This window comes from Phyllobates terribilis, unplaced genomic scaffold (assembly GCF_046119375.1).
Source record: "Phyllobates terribilis strain yellow unplaced genomic scaffold, ASM4611937v1 Scaffold_8__6_contigs__length_399053987, whole genome shotgun sequence".
Taxonomy (NCBI): domain Eukaryota; kingdom Metazoa; phylum Chordata; class Amphibia; order Anura; family Dendrobatidae; genus Phyllobates; species Phyllobates terribilis.
This window is the reverse complement of record NW_027362768.1, coordinates 351,641,092-351,665,383: the sequence shown is the minus strand read 5'-3', so window position 1 is coordinate 351,665,383 and position 24,292 is coordinate 351,641,092. Positions and strand designations below refer to the sequence as shown.

The 24,292-nt window shown below is 42.4% G+C and overlaps 1 long non-coding RNA gene across 1 annotated transcript in view; it reads right to left on the bottom strand.

Annotated features, from left to right (window-relative positions):
• Window positions 1-7,947: 7,947 nt before the first annotated feature.
• The window catches only part of LOC141156562 (uncharacterized), a 30,718-nt gene continuing 14,373 nt past the window's right edge, over window positions 7,948-24,292 (bottom strand). The window contains exon 3 of the long non-coding RNA XR_012247675.1: window positions 7,948-8,099. This is a non-coding gene — a long non-coding RNA (uncharacterized lncRNA). The remainder of the gene's footprint in view (window positions 8,100-24,292) is intronic.

The following is a 24,292-nucleotide window of genomic DNA, read 5'->3' as shown; positions in this document are numbered from 1 at the left end:
TTTTTTGATCAAAAATAGTTCACTAAGTACCCTATATTTATTATGCAACTTTGCTTTACATTTATATACAATGATGGTAGGGTATGAGATATATTTTTGTCTTTTGTAGGTTTTGCTTTTTTTTGCTAGTGTGAACATGCTCCTATTTCTTGCATGTCTACCATCTTAGACCTCAGTTCACATTGCTTGGTTTTTTGTCTTGTTTGCATTCTGTGCTATTTAAGGGTGTGGCATCCCCTTTGTTGAGTTGATTAGTATATATGTAGCTTACCACGGGCCTGGGTGGTCTGGAGTTGGGACCCGGTCCTATTTGTCTGCCCTTTTATATGCATTACTTCAACTTTGATATACAGTAAGGTTTTTAATATAGACAGTATAGGTACCGTCCCAATTTAGGGTCACCTTGCCGCTGGTGGGACGGCTTGTATACTTTTTTTGATCAAAAATAGTTCACTAAGTACCCTATATTTATTATGCAACTTTGCTTTACATTTATATACAATGATGGTAGGGTATGAGATATATTTTTGTCTTTTGTAGGTTTTGCTTTTTTTTGCTAGTGTGAACATGCTCCTATTTCTTGCATGTCTACCATCTTAGACCTCAGTTCACATTGCTTGTTTTTTTGTCTTGTTTGCATTCTGTGCAATTTAAGGGTGTGGCATCCCCTTTGTTGAGCTGATTAGTATATATGTAGCTTACCACGGGCCTGGGTGGTCTGGAGTTGGGACCCGGTCCTATTTGTCTGCCCTTTTATATGCATTACTTCAACTTTGATATACAGTAAGGTTTTTAATATAGACAGTATAGGTACCGTCCCAATTTAGGGTCACCTTGCCGCTGGTGGGACGGCTTGTATACTTTTTTTGATCAAAAATAGTTCACTAAGTACCCTATATTTATTATGCAACTTTGCTTTACATTTATATACAATGATGGTAGGGTATGAGATATATTTTTGTCTTTTGTAGGTTTTGTTTCTTTTTGCTAGTGTGAACATGCTCCTATTTCTTGCATGTCTACCATCTTAGACCTCAGTTCACATTGCTTGGTTTTTTGTCTTGTTTGCATTCTGTGCAATTTAAGGGTGTGGCATCCCCTTTGTTGAGCTGACTGGTATATATGTAGCTTACCACGGGCCTGGGTGGTCTTGAGTTGGGACCCGGTCCTATTTGTCTACCCTTTTATATGCATTACTTCAACTTTGATATACAGTAAGGTTTTTAATATAGGCAGTATAGGTACCGTCCCAATTTAGGGTCACCTTGCCGCTGGTGGGACGGCTTGTATACTTTTTTTGATCAAAAATAGTTCACTAAGTACCCTATATTTATTATGCAACTTTGCTTTACATTTATATATAATGATGGTAGGGTATGAGATATATTTTTGTCTTTTGTAGGTTTTGCTTTTTTTTGCTAGTGTGAACATGCTCCTATTTCTTGCATGTCTACCATCTTAGACCTCAGTTCACATTGCTTGGTTTTTTGTCTTGTTTGCATTCTGTGCAATTTAAGGGTGTGGCATCCCCTTTGTTGAGCTGACTGGTATATATGTAGCTTACCACGGGCCTGGGTGGTCTGGAGTTGGGACCCGGTCCTATTTGTCTACCCTTTTATATGCATTACTTCAACTTTGATATACAGTAAGGTTTTTAATATAGGCAGTATAGGTACCGTCCCAATTTAGGGTCACCTTGCCGCTGGTGGGACGGCTTGTATACTTTTTTTGATCAAAAATAGTTCACTAAGTACCCTATATTTATTATGCAACTTTGCTTTACATTTATATACAATGATGGTAGGGTATGAGATATATTTTTGTCTTTTGTAGGTTTTTCTTTTTTTTTGCTAGTGTGAACATGCTCCTATTTCTTGCATGTCTACCATCTTAGACCTCAGTTCACATTGCTTGGTTTTTTGTCTTGTTTGCATTCTGTGCAATTTAAGGGTGTGGCATCCCCTTTGTTGAGCTGATTAGTATATATGTAGCTTACCACGGGCCTGGGTGGTCTGGAGTTGGGACCCGGTCCTATTTGTCTGCCCTTTTATATGCATTACTTCAACTTTGATATACAGTAAGGTTTTTAATATAGACAGTATAGGTACCGTCCCAATTTAGGGTCACCTTGCCGCTGGTGGGACGGCTTGTATACTTTTTTTGATCAAAAATAGTTCACTAAGTACCCTATATTTATTATGCAACTTTGCTTTACATTTATATACAATGATGGTAGGGTATGAGATATATTTTTGTCTTTTGTAGGTTTTGCTTTTTTTTGCTAGTGTGAACATGCTCCTATTTCTTGCATGTCTACCATCTTAGACCTCAGTTCACATTGCTTGGTTTTTTGTCTTGTTTGCATTCTGTGCAATTTAAGGGTGTGGCATCCCCTTTGTTGAGCTGACTGGTATATATGTAGCTTACCACGGGCCTGGGTGGTCTGGAGTTGGGACCCGGTCCTATTTGTCTACCCTTTTATATGCATTACTTCAACTTTGATATACAGTAAGGTTTTTAATATAGGCAGTATAGGTACCGTCCCAATTTAGGGTCACCTTGCCGCTGGTGGGACGGCTTGTATACTTTTTTTGATCAAAAATAGTTCACTAAGTACCCTATATTTATTATGCAACTTTGCTTTACATTTATATACAATGATGGTAGGGTATGAGATATATTTTTGTCTTTTGTCTTTTGTAGGTTTTGTTTCTTTTTGCTAGTGTGAACATGCTCCTATTTCTTGCATGTCTACCATCTTAGACCTCAGTTCACATTGCTTGGTTTTTTGTCTTGTTTGCATTCTGTGCAATTTAAGGGTGTGGCATCCCCTTTGTTGAGCTGACTGGTATATATGTAGCTTACCACGGGCCTGGGTGGTCTGGAGTTGGGACCCGGTCCTATTTGTCTACCCTTTTATATGCATTACTTCAACTTTGATATACAGTAAGGTTTTTAATATAGGCAGTATAGGTACCGTCCCAATTTAGGGTCACCTTGCCGCTGGTGGGACGGCTTGTATACTTTTTTTGATCAAAAATAGTTCACTAAGTACCCTATATTTATTATGCAACTTTGCTTTACATTTATATATAATGATGGTAGGGTATGAGATATATTTTTGTCTTTTGTAGGTTTTGTTTCTTTTTGCTAGTGTGAACATGCTCCTATTTCTTGCATGTCTACCATCTTAGACCTCAGTTCACATTGCCTGGTTTTTTGACTTGTTTGCATTCTGTGCAATTTAAGGGTGTGGCATCCCCTTTGTTGAGCTGACTGGTATATATGTAGCTTACCACGGGCCTGGGTGGTCTGGAGTTGGGACCCGGTCCTATTTGTCTACCCTTTTATATGCATTACTTCAACTTTGATATATAGTAAGGTTTTTAATATAGGCAGTATAGGTACCGTCCCAATTTAGGGTCACCTTGCCGCTGGTGGGACGGCTTGTATACTTTTTTTGATCAAAAATAGTTCACTAAGTACCCTATATTTATTATGCAACTTTGCTTTACATTTATATATAATGATGGTAGGGTATGAGATATATTTTTGTCTTTTGTCTTTTGTAGGTTTTGTTTCTTTTTGCTAGTGTGAACATGCTCCTATTTCTTGCATGTCTACCATCTTAGACCTCAGTTCACATTGCTTGGTTTTTTAAAAAAGAGGGGGCATAAAGGGGGGGGGGGGTACTGTAGCATCGGCGTCTCTGCCCCCTGACAGGCAGAGACGCCGTCCCTCTTACCGCCGTGATCCCGGCGTCTTCCAGCTCTCCTGCTACTGCTGGCACGCGCAGCTTCCCGGGCACTGTGCTTAGGGTGCGCGCGCCGTCCTAAAGAGTCCCCGGCCAGTGGCCAGAGGACTTCTCATATAAAAAGGCACCTCCTCCAAAATGGAGGTGCCCGTGCAAGATTGTAGCTCTGTGTTCTAAACTCTGCTTCAGCCCTCAGGTCCCGCTGCTAGCCTGACTACCAGTCTAGTCCGCCAGCCTGACTACAAGTCCAGTGCGCCAGCCTGACTACCAGTCCGCCAGCCTGACTACCAGTCCAGTCCGCCAGCCTGACTACCAGTCCAGTCGGCCAGCCTACCTGTCCAGTCCGCCAGCCTGTCCAGTCCGCCAGCCTGACTACCAGTCCACCAGCCTGACTACCAGTCCACCAGCCTGACTACCAGTCCGCCAGCCTGACTACCAGTCCGCCAGCCTACCAGTCCAGTCCGCCAGCCAAATACACTCTCCAGCCCGACGGTCTGCCTACGGTCCAAACCCGCCAGTTTGTCTATGGGCCAGGCTTGCCTGCCTACCCGGAGAACATACCAGTTACCTGCCGTGCCTACCAGCCAGCCTACCTGTATGCTCCTGCCAGTTACCTGTGGTGTCTGCCAGTCCGTCTACCCGGATCACCCGTCAGTCTGCCTGCTGTGCTCATCTGCTGTACCGGTCAGTCCCTGCCTTCTGACCCGTGGGAGTCACCTGCTCTCATACAAGGACTGGCCCAGAGTAGCACCTGGTCCCTCTGCTCGATCCTTCCCTGGTTCACGGAGTCGATTGAGCCTCCGTGCGACCTTGGTCAGTCCGAGTTGATACCTAGTTACGCCCCTCTGGTCCCTCCTTGCACCGCAGCACAGAGGTTCCACCACCCGGATCCCTAACAACCTCCATATAGTGTGAACAGGTGCACGTTGCAATGACTGCATAACATAAAATAAGAAAGAACAGCAGCACTCTCTAAGGGCCAAGAGGTGGTGGTCAGGTTTTTTGTTTTCTTGCAGTTTACCATGGAGGTTTTGACTGCCTCCTTTTCTGACTCTGCACTCCACCCATCAACCCAAGGGTGCTTTTAATTAGTGTTGCTTTCTAACTGCCCACTTAAAATTGTAGGCTTATAGCCCAAGAGAGGCATGTTTCGGAAAATAGTTACCCATCATGCGGAGGTCACCTTGCCGTGGTTGATGGGCACACATGAATTGGCCAATTTATGCGCTAAGAACCTTGATTTTTTCTAAGTACATTTTATTTAGCAATAGTGCAGTTTAGATCTTATTTTCTTAGCGTTTGCATATGTCTTGGCCCTTACAGAGTGCTGCTGTGCTTTCTTATTCTATGTGGGAGAGGCAGTCATGAGTGAAAGGATAACAGGAGTGTGTCCTAGACGAGGAGATGGAAGAGCACCAGACCCAGTCCCCATACACTGCAATATTACAGAGGAGTCCACATCAGTGTCAGGGCTCAACAGCCGGGACCGCTCCCTATTTATACCACGAGTACAGTTAAAATACTGGAGCCAGATTACTAGTGGGGAACTATATAGTAGCATGAAAGCAACAGCTTTGTGCATGACGACTGGTATAAATGGAGGGGGTATATAAATATCCAGATGGGTAGTAGGACACACAAGTTCCGTACAGTACAAGAATACACACATACCTTCTTTATATAAATTTCAATGTTGTAAAGGGTACAATTTAGGGTGCGAATGACTAGGATAGAAACTCCCCGGGCATATGTACAAAAGACTGAATAGTAAGCCCACCTGAAGACAGATAACGTGAAAACCCTCCAGTGGGATTTCAAAGTCAGACTGGTTGTCAGCAATGACCTTCAGGCGAGACAGAGAGAACATGGAGTATATAAGGTTGAGTTCCTTCAGGGATTTGACAGAACTGAGCGAGTATTCTCAAACTACATATGGTCTTTTCGAGACAAGCAAAGAAGAAAGTCTCTGTCCCTACAGTTGAAGAATTTTGCAATGAAGGTGTAAGGTGCAGACCCAAGGGGCAAGGGATGGAGGGATGTGATAGGCCCTCTGCAATGTACATAGCCGAGAAACTATCCCGGCCATAGGTGGAGATCAGTACATTCCCTAAAAAGAGCCGTGGATATTTGGGAATATGTCTGAAATACCCCCACAAAACAAGGTCCAGGAGTATGCGCCAAAGGGGCCATAGACTGTAATGATGCAAACTGAGCGAACGTCCAGTATACGCCTCCCGGAGACAGACACCCAGACCCAGTCTACTATGTCCAGTCAGTGAATACTCCTGGACCCTGTTATTTGGGGAACTTCGGAAGTATGCCCCGATGGGGACACAGAATGCAAGGTGAAAGCACCCTAACAAGTTGCAGCTTATCTGCTGTTCTGTTGTGAGATGAAGCCCATTTTGGTGGAGTCCGTATAAAATGGATCAACTCAGACTCCTAAAATATATAATAAATTGGGTACAGTAGTTTGTGGGGAATATTTTTTTCACAAGAATTTGGTAAAGTTATGAAATGTCCTATAAATGTCTGTCCTATTCCTGATCTAAGGGTCTAGACTTTTAGCTGAGATGAATCTGTGCTACAGTAAATTTATCACTTACACATGAGCCGTGTATGAGGGAGTCGGAGGCCTGGAAATGGAGGAGTCGGAGGTTTGGCTTACTGACTCCACAGCCCGGGTTAGCAATAGCCGGATGCAGGTGAAGCCGAGCAAAGGACGGACGCTACATCTCCCCTTCTAATGAGCCGTGTAGTAGGTGGTCTCTGTCACAGAATAAGGTAAGGGTCCGGTGTGCTACCGGGGGTGTACAACTCCAAGAGGGGCAGGAAGAGAAGGATAGAATCCAACGGAAAAGGAGATCGCACAGTTTCCCAAGGAGACTGGATCACTAATGATCTACTCCAGAAACACAAACAAGAGGATCTGATGGGGGAGGGGTGACAGACAAATTCATAGAGAACTGGATTCATGTAGCCAAAGTAGAATTAGCAAATGAGCTATAATGAGCCTGAAAAGGACGGACCCCACAAAGCCAGAGTTAATGCTGCAGATGTCACCGACATCAGACAATGAGAGCGGGGGGCTTTGCACAGCTTAAGATACTGAGCGAGTTCAGTATATAAATTGTAAGCTTGCGAGCAGGGCCCTCACTCCTCCTGTAACGGATAAAATGTGTTACATTGTATTGTTTTTATTGTCTGTACAGGTCCTTACTTAATTGGAAAGTGCTGCAGAATATGTTGGTGCTATGATACAATAATCATTTTTATTTATATGTGCAGAGATGTTTCAGTTTTCACATTCACCACATGAGGGCAGCAGAGTACTATGCTCAGAATAAGGTCAGACATAACAGTACCTGCATATTACATGTGCTGACTAATGAGAGATACTGCCACTTGCACTGGTATGGCTGACATCAGACTGTAAGTGCGCCCGATAATGTCTGTGAGGGCGTATCTGTGCCCTGTTCCTCAGTCTCCTCTCGCTCTCCCTCTGAGCGCTGGTAAATAGGTGATGGTATCAGGGGGAACAATGTCTACCTACAACTGCACCCTTGGTCTGGGCCAACTACGCCATCTTGTGGTAAGGGACAGTACCAATTAGTGAAGCGCTGCTAAGGGGCCATGTGTTTCTGAGTCGGGTCTCACAGTCTGGGGCCCATTCGTAACAGGACAATGGCAGACAAGGTCCTCTGGTCTCCCACCTCAGCTCAAGTGAGGCCGCAACTCTGAGCATCGCGTAGGCCATGCTAATGGAGCACAGCCAAACTCATCTGAAAATGGGCCCATAAGCTTCTTGTAACCAAGAGGAGTCACACTGATGGCCCTCCATGCCGGGATGAGCCCTCTGTGTAGCTCGGAGCCCCCTTGGACACATACGCACCCAATGGCTGCCGGACATGCCCCCCTACACAACACTTATTTTTTAAAGCATTCTGACTTTGCAGCGTTTTCCCACAACACTATATCAGCGCTGGTCCCAGGTGTTGGCAGCTCCATTCCCACATAGGTGTCACTGGCAGAAGGAGATCCTGGACCAATGCAAATATGACAACTTTTCAGTATCTTTTTTTTTTTTAACTAGAGCATAATAGTAAGTTTCATCCATTTTTACTTTTAAACATAATAAAGCAACTTTTTCTTCTCAAGTTGGACAAATAATGTTTTCCTATAATGTCTCCAATTCCATTGCCAGCAGTTCTGCGCTCTCCAGCGCTTCTTTGCGCCTCCCCAGACGTAGTAAGCCGCGCGCCTGACTTTCCTGGACGTCGCTCCTCATTGCGGTGTTTGCCAGCGGTATAAGTGCAGAGCAGTCGCTGGACACATTAAACGCCTTCTGAAAGGGAAGAAAGAGAACGGCCATTATCCTTCCTTAAAGAAAGGGATGGTGGCAGAATTCTTTTCAGATGTTTTAGCAAAGTCTTTTGGTTTATGGGCAAAGTCTTTCCTACAAAACTGCAGAACTGATTTCTTGCAATTCTGCGAGTCTGATCATTCTATAAGAAAATCAACTAAGTGACAAATCTATTGTTTTATTATAGTTCTGTGAGTACAAATCATTCCATAACCTTGGCTTCACCCTGGTATTACACACAAAGCAAATGGCTGGCTTGCTGTAAGGCAGGGGTCTCAAACACGCGGCCCGCAGGCACCATAGACCCCGATGGCGGCCCGGTCCAGAAGCTGCCGGCAGCTGCGCTTCAGTTCAGTGTACTGCTCTGCACAGCAATACCAGTGGCAGCCGCCGGCCTATCAGAGACCAGCAGCTGACATCTGCGTCCCAGCGCAGCAGTGTATGACGTCCCTGACACGCGCAGATGTCAGCTGCTGGCCTCTGATAGGCCGGCGGCTGCCACTGGTATTGCTGTACAGAGAGCCGGTCTCTGCGCGGCAGTACACTGAACTGAAGCGCAGCTGCCGGCAGCTCCTGGATCGGGGTCTATGGTGCCTGCGGGCCACAGGTGCAGAAAAGACGCCGAGGGAACGGAGGACAGGTGAGAAGAATCTTTTTTTTCTCTTGTATGTGTAGAACAGCATAAGGGACAGTCCTCCAAGGTGGGTACCAGGCTGGGGACAGTCCTCCAAGATGGGGACCAGGCTGGGGACAGTCCTAAAAAGGTGGGTACCAGGCTGGGGACAGTCCTAAAAAGGTGGGTACAAGGCTGGGGACAGTACTAAAAAGGTGGGGACCAGGCTGGGGACAGTCCTAAAAAGGTGGGGACCAGGCTGGGGACAGTCCTAAAAAGGTGGGGACCAGGCTGGGGACAGTCCTAAAAAGGTGGGGACCAGGCTGGGGACAGTCCTAAAAAGGTGGGGACCAGGCTGGGGACAGTCCTAAAAAGGTGGGGACCAGGCTGGGGACAGTCCTAAAAAGGTGGGGACCAGGCTGGGGACAGTCCTAAAAAGGTGGGGACCAGGCTGGGGACAGTCCTAAAAAGGTGGGGACCAGGCTGGGGACAGTCCTAACAGATGGGGACCAGGCTGGGGACAGTCCTAACAGATGGGGACCAGGCTGGGGACAGTCCTAACAGATGGGGACCAGGCTGGGGACAGTCCTAAAACATGGAGACCAGGCTGGGGACAGTCCTAAAACATGGAGACCAGGCTGGGGACAGTCCTAAAACATGGAGACCAGGCTGGGGACAGTCCTAAAACATGGAGACCAGGCTGGGGACAGTCCTAAAACATGGGGACCAGGCTGGGGACAGTCCTAAAACATGGGGACCAGGCTGGGGACAGTCCTAAAACATGGGGACCAGGCTGGGGTCAGAACTACAAGAGGGGGACCAGGATGGGGACATTCCTAGAAGATGGGGACATATCTACAATATGGGGACCGGCATGTGACATTACGACAATATGGGGCCCAGTATGGAATATTACGACAAGATGGGGACAAAGATGGGGGGCATTACAAGATGCAGGCCAGGGTGGGGCACGTTACTACTAGATTTTGGCAGAAAAACTTCAAAATAAAGCATGAAAAAATATTTTGCCACTAAAAATGCTGCTCTATATACAGTACAGACCAAAAGTTTGGACACACCTTCTCATTTAAAGATTTTTCTGTATTTTCATGACTTTGAAAATTGTACATTCACACTGAAGGCATCAAAACTATGAATTAACACATGTGGAATTATATACTTAACAAAAAAGTGTGAAACAACTGAAAATATGTCTTATATTCTAGGTTCTTCAAAGTAGCCACCTTTTGCTTTGATGACTGCTTTACACACTCTTGGCATTCTCTTGATGAGCTTCAAGAGGTAGTCACCGGAAATGGTCACAGTCACTGCAACATGTGCAGAGTTGAATTCCACCGGGTAGGCACATCGCATTTTAGCCGGTGAAGTGGCAGGCCCAACGACTTCTGTAGAGATGTAAGTTGCTGAGCTGCGGGATGCGAACGGAGGAAGTGAGCACACAGCAACCGTGCCCTCTGCAGAAGGCCATCTAGTCCGGGATAGTGGGCTAAAAATTGCTGAACAACCAGGTTCAACACGTGAGCCATACAAGGCACGTGTGTGACATTGCCCCGGCGAAGTATAGATGGACTAATAGACCAAGTCCCACACACTGCTAGAAGCCCAAATATTTTTTCAGAGCTAGATGCAGAAAAAAATTATATTGAATTTGCAACCTGATGGAGGTCAGTATAGATGGACTAATAGAATGATGCTATGCCCAAAAGGTTTTACTTCACTAGGTGCAGTAAAAAATATTGGTATTCTATACACAGGTGGTGTAGCTTGCAACACAGATAGGCTACTCCACTGACTAACACACACTGCAAGAGGCCAAAAAGGATTTGCTTTGCTAGATTTAGCAAAATGCTGTGAAAAAAACTTGCACAGACCTGCCTGGCAAAAACTGATAGGAACTGATGTAACTTAGTCCTGAAAAGGACTGCAATTACAATTAGTCTTTACTCCCAACCTATCTATTTAAGAGCACAGACCTGCCTGATAAAAGTCGTAGGAAATGCTGTAACCTAGTCCTTAAAAGGACTGCAATCACAACTCTTCCCTACTCCCAAGCTATCTGTAGATTTGTGCGAAAATTGGCTTGAAATTAACAAGGTATAGCGCACACAGCAACAGCGGTGCCGTCTAACACGCAGCTGCAGCAGTGAGAAAATGGTGGCGACGGGGAAAATGGCAGGGTCTTACAGGGCAAGGACATGTGACATACACTGCCAATGACACATGCCCTTGCTTGTGTGAAAAAAAGCACTTTGCTGCGTGTGTGCGCTGCTGATAGGCTGACAGATTGCACCTCCCTGATTAAATTTGCTGATGACACAAAGCTAGGAGGGATAGCTAATACTAGAGAAGAGAGAGAGAGGATTCAAAAAGACCTAAATAAACTGGAGCAGTGGGCAGCAACCAACAGAATGGTTTTTAACAGGGAAAAATGCAAAGTACTACATCTGGGCAATAAAAATGAAAAAAGCATATACAGAATGGGAGGAATAGAGCTAAGCAACAGTACATGTGAAAAAGACTTAGGTATACTAATAGATCATAGACTGAACATGAGTCAACAGTGTGATGCAGCAGCAAAAAAGGCAAATACAATTCTGGGATGTATTAACAGAAGCATACAGTCTAGATCACGTGAAGTCATTATCGGTCTTTACTCCTCTTTGGTCAGACCTCATCTGGAATACTGTGTACAGTTTTGGGCACCACATTTTAAAAAAGACATAGACAAACTGGAGCAAGTTCAGAGAAGAGCGACCAGAATGGTGACTGGTCTGCAAACCATGTCCTATGAGGAACGGTTGCAGGATTTGGGAATGTTTAGCTTGCAAAAAAGAAGACTGAGAGGAGACTTAATAGCTGTCTACAAATATGTCAAGGGCTGTCACATTGTAGAAGGATCATCTTTATTCTCATTTGCACAAGGAAAGACTAGAAGCAATGGGATGAAACTAAATGGGAGGAGACACAGATTAGATATTAGAAAAAACTTTTTGACAGTTAGGGTGATTAATGAGTGGAACAGGCTGCCACGAGAGGTGGTGAGTTCCCCTTCAATGGACGTCTTCAAACAGAGGCTGGACAGACATCTGTCTGAGATGATCTAGTGAATCCTGCTTTGAGCAGGGGGTTGGACCAGATGACCCAGGAGGTCCCTTCCAACTCTACCATTCTATGATTCTATGATTCCCCACTGTAAATGCGGGAAAGAGAAAAAAAAAATGGAGATCTTCATTATTCCTGCAGAGATCCATCCCCTGCCCCTCCCCCCGCCCCGCTGTACACTCAAACTGCGTATTAACATTAATTTTCATCATTACTGAGAAAAAATACAGTTATGATTTTGGTGCACGAACAGTTATCGAACATAACCTCGAACAGCCGAATTTTTTTCGTGTTCGCCGAACGGCTCGAACACCGCCCAAAACAGCTCGAATTTGAGATTGGCGAACAGTTCGAGTCGAACAACGCTCATCTCTAATCGGCGAGTTCAGAATCACCCGATCTGTCAAAATATAAAAAGAATTAATCAGATCGGTAATGAGGATAAAAAACAAAAATGTAGAATTTTGTTTGCTGCAACATTGCAATAAAATGAAATAACGGGTGATAAAAACATCATATCTACCCCAAAAATGGCATCAATAAAAATGTCAGCTCAGCGCGCAAGAAATAAGCCCTCACCCGACCCCAGATCCCAAAAAAGGAGATTCCATGGGTCTTGGAAAATGGCTCCTTTATTTTCTTTTTTATAAACTTTGGAATTTTATTTCACCACTTAAATAAAAAAGAACCTGGACATGTTTGGTGTCTACAAACTCGTAATGACACGGAGAATCATAATGGCAGGTCACTTTTAGCATTTAGTGAATATGTTAAAAAAAACAATTGTTGAATGGCACTTTTTTTGCAATTTCACCACACTTGGAATTTTTTTCCCGTTTTCCAGTACACAATATGGTAAAATCAATGGTGTCGTTCAAAAGTACAACTCGTCCGCGAGAAACAAGCCCTCACACGGCCATATTGACTGAAAAAAAAAAAGTTATGTCTCTGGGTAGAAGGGGATCAAAAAATGAAAATGCAAAAACAAAAAATCACAAGATGGTAAAGGGGTTAAATGAGCAATGTATATATGTGAGTTGTGTTTTGAAATCTATGTCTTAATCCACAGTTTTTAATATACCGTATTTTACAGACTATAAGGTTTTAGAGGAGGAAAATAGGAAAAAAATGTGAAGAAAAAAATGTCATGCCGCATTGTTATGGGGAAGGGTCTCCTGCTGGCACTGTTTATGGCCCCCACACGCCGATGTCAGCTGGCGGAATATTCACTGCTCCCCATGCCCGGGGGTGTGTAGAAAGTTTTAAGAAAATTATACACACAACCTTTTCACCTATCTAAATTAGTGCCCTTATGGGAAAATCCTAGATTTATTCAGGGTAAACAGAACAAGCTTTGTAAGCAATGGAACCAGAAAGGGATTTATTAAATGTTAATGAAGGAAGGCTGCTCACCTGGCAGGAATTCTCAGGGATGTATGATATGGGAGATCATCAATGTCTACAGTACCACCAAACAGTTACTTTCTACAGCTCTATGGTGAGAGATTTCGGGAAGGTGGAAAGGAGGGGTGATTTTGACATATTGATGTGGTCTAGCTCATGGGTAAATTCCCTATCCACAATATACCAAAGGATTAGGAGACAAATTCTGCACACTGCGGTACCTGATTCATTTATCCATTGGAGTATAGCGCTAAATGACACTTAGATAGATGGTAAACTTTTGACGGGCTTGGATAAAGTAAAAATAGCAATGGACAATGGAGAGAAATGCAGTGCAAACTGATTCATAATGCCATTTATGCTTTCAATTTTTCCTACAAAGATGCTTCATCACATTATTTATGAAAATGCCCAAAATGTAACCTAAAACCAATTTGTTTGATAGAATCAGGCGATGCCCTTCCACCCAAATGGTGTGGGAAGAGACCCTTCTCTATTTAGATAATGTTTGGAAAATTAAAGTACCACAGTCTCCTCGGGCATGTTTATTTCATCATATTGTAACAGAACATCGGGAGGATGGGGACAGAGTTCTGTCTATACAGATAATACATGTCGTTCTTTTGGTGGTTAAAAAATGTCCACTTAGATATTGGTTGAAGAAAGAGACTCCTCAATTATCTGAAATAATCAAAACTCTGAAAACCTTATTAGTTTATGACAAACTTGAGTCAGAAAGACAAAAAGAAAAGTCGACGACAGCGTTTTTTCACAAACTGAGATCTTTTAATGAATATAGCAATACACAATCTGATATGTCCCAGCTGATGAAAGTATTCTGACACACATCCTGGTATCATACGGAGGAACATAGGGGGCAACAGGATTACTTAAAGTCTAATGGATTCACTTATTTTTTCATCTATTCATATAAGGATTTTGGACAAGTATTTTTTTGTTGTTTTGCATGCGGAGTTAAAAACTGAATCTGTTAAAATTGTGAAAAAAAATGATTGGATAGATTTCACACTTATTTATAAAGATGTGGTCTGTGTTGGTAAATGTCATGGAGATTCTAGGAATATAACCTGATTTGTTTGTCTATTTTGTCTCATTAAATAAAGTTTGTTTAAAAAAAAAAAAAGATGAGAACACTAGATTCCATCATGACATCATAATTAACCATCACTACTTACAGAAGTGTTTACACCCACATAGTCACTTTGACATTCCGGTGTCATTGCTGTCAGTGAGAAGCTACATAGCTAATCATATACTGATTGCGCTTGGATTTACTTTGGATTTACTTGAAATGTCTGAAATTCCTTCAGACAGACTTCAGGTGTTAGCACTGCTCCAGGGGATTCTTACCACCTACGCCCCTGACATTGTGCTACCACTACCCGATGGCGTCCTCAGCTTCACTTACCGGCTGGTTATGAAGCTTGTGAGAGACTGCCTGACCAAATACCACAAAGGTCGTATTAGCTCAGAATATCTTGAGCATTTACAGCAAAACATCTGGACACTCGTACAGCAGGTAAATAGCAGGCAATCTGCACAAATCTTATAATAATAATAATAATAATAATAATAATAATAGAATATGATAAGGGATTACAAGTTTAAGTTTAACCTGTTCCAAATACTAAGATAAGAATAGCTGGGGACCAAAAGTAGGGCATACAGGCTACATGACAAGGGAAATTGAGGTATCTAAAGGGTTAATTGAAATAGGGACAGGAAGGTTGTTACCGTGGGGTGAATGGGATTGGTTAACCTTGTAAGGACCAGGAAATTTGACATTTTTTTGCTGTCATTTTTTCATCACTTTCTTTTAAGAGCCATAACTTTCTTATTTTTCTGTTGGCGTTTGTGAGAAGAGTTGTAGTTTTGAGTGGCTCCATTCTTTTTACCATAAAATATACAGTAGTTTTTGGGGGTTTTGTTTTTACGGCGTTTGTTATGCAGTAAAAATGACCTGGAAAAATGATTTTCCACGTCAGTTCGATTAAGGCGATACCGAATATGCAAAGAAAATTCAGAATATTGCGAAAACATTTTTTTGCTTTGTGTCGCTAAATTCTGAGACCCGTAACATTTCTTATTTTTCTGTTGATGGGGCCCAGTGAAGACTTGTTTTTTACGCTGTAAGAAATGGAGGAGAGGAAGGAGGATTTAAAAGGCGGTACTTGATAAATAGAGGGTTTGGGGAGATGTGATTTTTAATTGTCACAGGCCGATTTACACAAGTCGTAAGCAGTCATGTGTCTTACTTACATGCCCTAGGTGTGGAGGGTGGACGTGGAGATATAAAGGGAACCTGTCGCCTAAAATAATGCTATTAATCTGCACCTTAATCTGCAGTTTAATAGCGTTCTGACACCATGGAGCCGCCACACTGAAATAAACTGTATCCCCCTGGCAGCCTCACTCTTTCAGTCATATCGGTGGCGCCGGCAGGCTTTCAGTCACCGTTCTCTGCATAGTGAGCGGCGGCTGTAACCGCACCCGGCACTGACTGACAGCCGGTGCTAATATGGCAGCACAGTGTCAGAATGCTAATAACCTGTATATCAACTCCATATCTGCAGGTTAATAGCATTACTTTACATGACAGGTTCCCTTTAGAGGTTTACAAATGACCGGATCCCTCGTCAGCTGTCATGTAGCATTTGTAGTGGTGATATCAGGAGTAACACGGCGATATAAATGGCGTCCTCCATTCTGCACTTTCTCTCATGATTTTCCTTTCTTGTTTATTTCCATCTCTATAGGCTGAAGAAAAATCCCATAGTGGAGAATTGGCCTTTATTAAACAACTGGCCCAGAATGTCCTGCTTGTACTGGAGTATCCGGCCTACTCCCTGGAGCGCCTGGTAAGGAGCCATCGTCTTCTATATCTCATGTCCTTGTTGTCTGATCTTCTCCAGATTACCGTCATATAGCAGAAGCTCAGATTTATGGTGGTAGAGGCCTCCCTGTCCGCTCCAGGCAGACACAGGACATTTTATGACCGCCTGTCTCTGCGGCTCCATCATCTGTGAGGACAGTCTGATGTTCATTCAGTTGTTTAATGTTGTTGAAGAAAAAGCAGATCACAGACATGGCACAAAACTAAAGTCATTTCAAATGGCAACTTTAGGGCTTTAAGATACACTAAAAGAAATCAAGATTAAAAATGTGGTACTCAGTAAGGGTAATTTTTTTCATACCAAGTAGAGGGAAAAAAATTATGGAATCACTAAATTCTGAAGAAAAAATTATGGAATCACCCTGTAAATTTTCATTTCCAATACTAACACCTGCATGAAAATAGATCTGCTAGTTAGTCTGCATCTAAAAAGGAGTGATCACACCTTGGAGAGCTGTTGCACTAAGTGGACTGACATGACTCATGTCAATTGAAACAAATATGGAATCACTCAATTCTGAGGAAAAATTATGGAATCATGAAAAACAAACACACAAAAGAACACTCCAATACATCACTAGTATTTTGTTGCACCACCTCTGGCTTTAATAACAGCTTGCAGTCTCTGAGGCATGGACTTAATGAGTGACAAACAGTACTCTTCATCAATCTGGCTCCAACTTTCTCTGATTGCTGTTGCCAGATCAGCTTTGCAGGTTGGAGCTTTGTCATGCACCATTTTCTTCAACTTCCACCAAAGATTTTCAATTGGATTCAGATCCGGACTATTTGCAGGCCATGACATTGACCTTATGTGTCTTCTTTCAAGGAATGTTTTCACAGTTTTTGCTCTATGGCAGGATGCATTATCATCTTGAAAAATGATGTCATCATCCCCAAACATCGTTTCAATTGATGGGATAAGAAGACTGTCCAAAATATCAATGTAAACTTGGGCATTTATTGAAGATGTAATGACAGCCATCTCCCCAATGCCTTTACCTGACATGCAGCCTCATATCATCAATGACTGTGGAAATTTGCATGTTCTCTTCATGCAGTCATCTTTATAAATCTCATTGGAACGGCACCAAACAAAAGTTCCAGCATCATCACCTTGCCCAATGCAGATTCGCGATTCATCACTGAATATGACTTTCATCCAGTCATCCACAGTCCACAATTGCTTTTCCTTAGCCCATTGTAACCTTGTTTCTTTCTGTGTTTAGGTGTTAATGATGGCTTATGTTTAGCTTTTCTGTATGTAAATCCCATTTCCTTTCGGCGGTTTCTTACAGTTCGGTCACAGACATTGACTCCAGTTTCCTCCAATTCATTCCTCATTTGTTTTGTTGTGCATTTCCTGTTTTGAAGACATATTGGATTAAGTTTCCGGTCTTGACGCTTTGATGTCTTCCTTGGTCTACCAGTATATTTGCCTTTAACAACCTTCCCATGTTGTTTCTATTTGGTCCATATTTTAGACACAGCTTACTGTGAAAAACCAACATCTTTTGCAACATTGTGTGATGATTTACCTTCTTTTAAGAGTTTGATAATCCTCTAATTTGTTTCAATTGACATCTCTCGTGTTGGAGCCATGAGTCATGTCAGTCCACTTGGTGCAACAGCTCTCCAAGGTGTGATCACTCCTTTTTAGATGCAGACTAACTAGCAGATCTAATTTGATGCAGGTGTTAGTTTTGGAAATGAAAATTTACAGGGTGATTCCATAATTTTTTCTTCAGAATTTAGTGATTCCATAATTTTTTTCCCTCTGCTTGGTCTAAAAAAAATTACCCTTACTGAGTACCACATTTTTAATATTGATTTCTTTTAGTGTTTCTTAAAGCCCTAAAGTTGCCATTGGAAATTACTTTAGTTTTGTGCCATGTCTGTGATCTGCTTTTTTTTCAACATTAAACAACTAAATGAACATCCTCCGAGCCCGGTGATTCCATAATTTTTGCCAGGGGTTGTATATTAATGTGGATTTACTGGGGGGAGCAGCGTTGTACAGTTCGTCCAATACTGAAATTATCCAGGAAATCCAATGTTTAGTCCTTCCTGTCTATTGTATGTGGTAATGTAGTATTTGTGAAATGTTATATTAATTGTATATATTATATCCATCAGGAAACATCTGAAGGCGACTCCAAAGAGGGGCAAAACGGAAATATTGCTGACCCTGATATCAGTCAGCCGGGGCCGAACCCTGATCTGATGGAAGGTAAGCCGGTCATCTAATATTCTACATACAAATATCAAGTTATAGAGAAAGGCAGAGAACATGGAGATTTACTCTTCATCCAATGTATGAGACCGCTGGCGGCTCATGAGCCCCCATGGACTATAATGGAGGGGGTCACAAATGTACAAAGAGGCTCATTGGTCCCCAATCATGTAATTGTTGAGGATTCGGTCAGATCCTGAGCAATGACACGTTCATAATACAGTATATATATATACATATGCCATAAATATATACAGTGTGTGCAGAATATCCTTATATCTAGTATATTCCATGTACAGGGGTCTTATCATTTCCATTATTATATGGATGTGTTATATAAGTGGTGATATAGACTAATACATGTCGTCTCTTCATTATTTTATCATTATTATAGGAATAACTGTGCCGGCAAATACTGATGGTGGAACATCTGAGCCACCAGAAATCATCCAGGAATCAGCCAGTGTAAGTATCATGGGACGTCTGTATATCATCAGATGACGGTTGGGAATTACACATCCCATATTATACCCCATATGACAATGGGATATCTCTGCTCTTATGTAGATCAGACCTATTATGTGTGACGGTGGTGTTATTATTCTGTCTCCTCCGTGTGATGTCCCTTATCCTCCCCTGCAGTACAATGATTTATGTGTATGGGGAATATCCCCCTATAATATAATAGTGTCTGTGGGGGGTCCGGCTTTTATCACGTCCTCTACTTCGGTTGCAGTGTAATCAGGGGGGATATAATATAGACGGGAGATGTTCCAGCATCTGGAGCGTTTATCCTCCAGTAGCTTCATTGTCTTAATGTCATTTCTTATTCCTTTTTAGGCCTTGATCGGATCAGTGAACCCGGGGAGACATCCTTGTAAGGACGACTTTAATCCTATCAAACTGATCAGCTGTGGAGGATTTGGGTGAGCTTTACTTTGGTATAATATTCATTTCTCAGGGCTTCTTATGACGATGCCTATGTCTCTACGTCCTGCCCCTGCAATGCTACCATAGAGAAATTATGGTTCCACATCACTGTCCACATCTAATTGTCTCTCTTCAGGTCAGTTAGGATGTGACGTGGATGAGGACTTTCCATAGGTGATCATTTATGGAGTGTTATTTTATGGATTTCTAGTGATGGCCGCACATCTAGTATTAACCATTAGTACAGGAGATCACTTGATCAGGTCTATGGATGGACTGTTAGTAAGAATTCATAATAAATCATGGATTTTCTTCCTCCTCAGATCCGTCCACCTAGTTCGCCATACAGACACAAACAAGATATGTGCTATGAAGAAAATGGACAAGCAGAACCTGAAAAAGCCAAAGACCCTGAAATGGGCCTTTCAGGAGAGGGACATCTCTACATTCGCTGATTGTCCCTTTGTGGCCTCCATGTTCTGCTCCTTTCCTACTAAACTTCATCTGTGTATGGTCATGGAGTATGCACCAGGTAGGACACATCCATTGTATTTATATCCAGCCCACGTCTGCCTAATCCTAGCACCTTATATATAACCTGAACATGTCCACATGGACGGTTACATGTCCACACCGCATTTACTATAATGTTACTAAGATGCCTTGTGTGTCCTCACTGAGCATGGCGGCAATATCTGCTATGGAGGAAAGGAAGATTTCTCTGTATTTGAACAGTTTTTATAGATGAGAACTTTCACAGAGAAATAAATTAGAGGCTTGTAGATGAGGCCTGGCTCTGTCTCTATGTACAGGGTTCCTCTGCAGTATACGCTCTACATTACACAGTGTATCTCTATATATACCATCCTGTCCCAATATCTCCGCTTGTTTCACATTCACACTCATCATGTGTAATTTACTCTGTAACAGACCCTCACCTGTCATATTTGCTTTTTCCTGTAGGAGGAGACTGTGGCAATCTTCTACAGCACAGGGGTCCTTTACCTATCACCTTGGCCCGTCTGTACATTGCAGAAACAGTCCTTGCTGTGGAATATCTGCACAGCTATGGTGTGGTGCACAGAGACCTGAAGCCTGTAAAGTAAGTGACACTTGAGGTATAATAAAGGGGATGAAAGTTAGTTTGTTATACAGTCTATGGGTTATTACTTGGGGCTGACACCATCTTTTCTTTTACAGCATCCTGATAACATCAACAGGACATATTAAAGTGACCGATTTTGGAGTTTCAAAACTTGGCCTCATGAGACCAACATCAAACATCTATAAGGCTCCAACTAAGGACATCACCAAAGAGTTCTGTGATAAAGAGGTCGGCTTTACTTACAGGATCTTCTACTTTACATATCTCATCTCTTTCTCCTTCTCTGATCATTTCTCATCACATTTCCACTGATGTTATTTGTCGTATGTATTGATCATCATCTCATTCTTCTGTTGTTTTCCAGACTGCTGGCACGTCTAGTTACATGGCCCCAGAAGTTATCCTACAGAAAGGCTATGGAAGACCTGTTGACTGGTGGTCAGTAGGCATCATCCTATATGAATTTCTCTTTGGATATACACCATTTTATAGGGCTTCCCAAAAGGAGAAATTACGCAGTATCCTCAGTGGTAAGTAAAATAATCTGACTGCTTGTCATGTCGCTGTTATTTGGTTTGATTGGTTCCTTGGTTTAGCTTCTAGTTTTTTTAAGGAAAATGCTTTTTTATGTAAATAAATGAAGAGGTTTTATTTCCTGTAATATTTTCTTTTTATATCACAGATGACATTGTTTGGAGATGTAATTACTTTCCTCCACCAAATGCTCGAGGCATCATCACTCAGCTACTCAGAAAAAATCCAGAACAAAGACTTGGGACAGGTAATATGATAATAGTATTAATAAGGACTTATTACACCACTGGACAAATGAAGGTGTCCATGAGGATGAGCACTGAAGGTCTCTACCAACGTGTCCATTCCCCATTCTTCATGCTCTAATGTTCAGTACATTTCCTTCATGTTGGCTCTTTTAAATCTCCAGTTCAGATTAACATAAACTGTATAGATACGGAGTAGTTTCTCTGACAATAACTGTATCGATTTCTTTCTTGTCTTCCTTTTCCAGGAGGGGCACACGAGATCAAAATTCATCCATTTCTGCGTGCCTTAAACTTTAACAACCTTCTAAGTCAGAAGCCTCTGTTCGTTCCTGATCTAAAATCAGATGAGGACACCCGCTACTTTAGCAGTAAGTAAAATGAGACGTTATCAGCAGAAAACTGCTGAGTGCCTTTTCTTTCATTATGTGTGACAATCAGTTCCCATCATAATGAGTAATAACATGGTGACTGTCTGACCGGCTCTTATACTAATAATTTCTCATAACACTTTTACTTTTCAGATCGCTCTGTGCGTTATAAATTTAGGAATTCAGATGATGGGGACACAAGTGAGGACAATGACTGTCCAGAAATCAAAAACTTTGAATCATCTTCTCAAAGGTTTTCCAAAGTAAGTATGTCTAAAGCATGTAGGTCAAAAAAATGAATAAAACCTATAATTAGAAAAAAAGTTTAAAAATATATCTATTTATATTTTATATTTCTTTGTGTTTTTTAGCTATATACCACCAGTACCAAGATGGTGACCATTGAAGAACCTATGTCACCTCCAGAGTGTACCCCTGAGAACAGCAAAAAACACCCAGACTGGTGAGTAGATTATTATTATTATTATGAGATTTAGCTCTGATATATGCTCAGACACGAGTAACACAAATCTAAATCCAGCATCCACCACCCCATGATAACTGATTGCTGTTCATCAGGCTTGTGATTACACAGCAATATCAGTTGATCATTGCAACCAGCCATTCATTCCCAGCTCTTTATATGCCAATATTACTAGTTAGACTCCATTCTTGCTGGTAGAATGGGGTCCTGAGCAGAGTATCCCCTTCATGATGTCCCAAATGGCCTTACAGACAAGTGTTCTTCCTTTTTGTATTGTTTTCACTTGTAATTTACTTGACTTTCTTCTACCAAACAGGCAGAAAGAATCTCCCCCTTCCAAAACTGATGATGGTGACAATCAGTGTGTCACTGCTAAAAAGTGTGAGTCATCCTCGCCCTCATTGTCAGGTATGTACAGATTTATAGACCATCCCATTATAGGCTATGATACAAAAGTGTAATGTGAATCTGCACATCAAGGCTCAGATAATGACTTACTTTATTCCCGCTGCCCCTCAGTATTCAATTTTTTGCTTTGGTAAAATCCACCATACGGTTCCAGAGTTATTGGCAGTTTTATGTAGTGCTAATTTTTATGTTCTTTACAAGGGGGTGGTGCTTACAGGATTATCTGGAGGGGGGGGGGGCGTCTTCAGCCTCTTCTTCAGTATTATAGTGTGGTAAAGACCATAAAAATGACCACTAAATAAAAAGGCCCCTGTCTGTGGAACTGTAAGGCGATGTGCTCACTATGCGTTTTTAATCGTTTCCGCAGCGGCAATTCCACCGCAGAAACGCTTAAAAAACGCTTGGTAGAAGGTCTGCCATGTTCCCCAATGATAATCCGCATCTGCTGTGCACATGCTGCGGAAATTTCCGCTGCGGATTATCATTGCGGAAAAATCCGCAGCACTACCAATTATTTTGCAGAAGTGCTGCGTTTTCACCGCCATTGACTTGCATTGGAACGCATGGAATCCGCATCACTGCATCTGTACATGCGGAATCCATTTGTTTCAATGTGCGGATGGTACTCGGGTCTGGAGAAGAGGAGACTCTCCTCCGGACCCCCCTAACCATAGAACCTGTAAAAAAAAAGAATAAAATAAAAAATAAATATTATACTTACCTTCTGATGGCCTCCGGTTCCTTGTCTCGGCTTGCCGGCAGATCGCGGTAGACTAAAGGACCTGCGCTGACGTCATTTAGTCATGTGACGGGTCATGCGACCAATGATGTCGGCAGGTCCTTAAATCTACCGCGAGCTGCCGGCAAGCCAAGACAAGGACTCCGGGGTCCATCAGAAGGCAAGTATATTTATTTTTTATTTTTTACCATTCTTTCGGTCACACTATATAAATCTATGCCGGTTGCATGGATTTATATAGTGTGACCAGGTTGTCAAGCACTTTCCAAGTGATACTAAAATCGCTTGGAAAGCGCTTGACAACCCGCATGCGAAATCGCATGATCAAAACGCTTCACATCCGCATGTCCCTGGCAGGAAAAACGCATGTACAATCCGCATGTACAATCCGCATGTACAATCCGCATGTACAATCCGCATGTACAATCCGCGTGTACAATCCGCATGCGTTTTTTGTGCCAGGCAGATGCAGAAACGCTCAGGAAAAAATCTGGAGCATTTCTGCATCGTGGGCACATAGCCTAAGGGGGATTTTAATAAAAACCAAAAACAGAGTCCTCAGGGGAGCAGGGGGAATAAAGTAAGAGTGAATTCTGGACACTTAAGACCTGGTGATGAGTCTTCTTTAAACTTACGCTTAAGTGTTATCTGACGGATTATATAAAAACACTTTGGCTTGCTGCAAGTAATGTCATGTTAATAAGGGAGACACCACACGGCCGCACACAGAAAAGCTACAAGTGCATATTAACCAGTTTGAGTAACTCTATAAACATATAAAATTAATCTTCGAGGAGTTTATAATCAACATCTTTTTCTGACTTTTTATTAGAACCTCCAGTTCAGGAGAGAAAGAAATCTGCACTAAATCTGAGAAAACAGCAAAGAACAGATAAAGTGGAAGAGGGGGAAAGTAGTAGGCGAGGTAAGTGTGAGGATAATCTCCATGTTGTATGATGTCAGTGAGATAAGTCATGTGGAGCAGATGTCATCTGTCAGTGGTGGGATTGTCACATGTATGATGGCTGACAATGATCCCGCACCTCTGTATGGAGAAGATTCCTCTACCGGC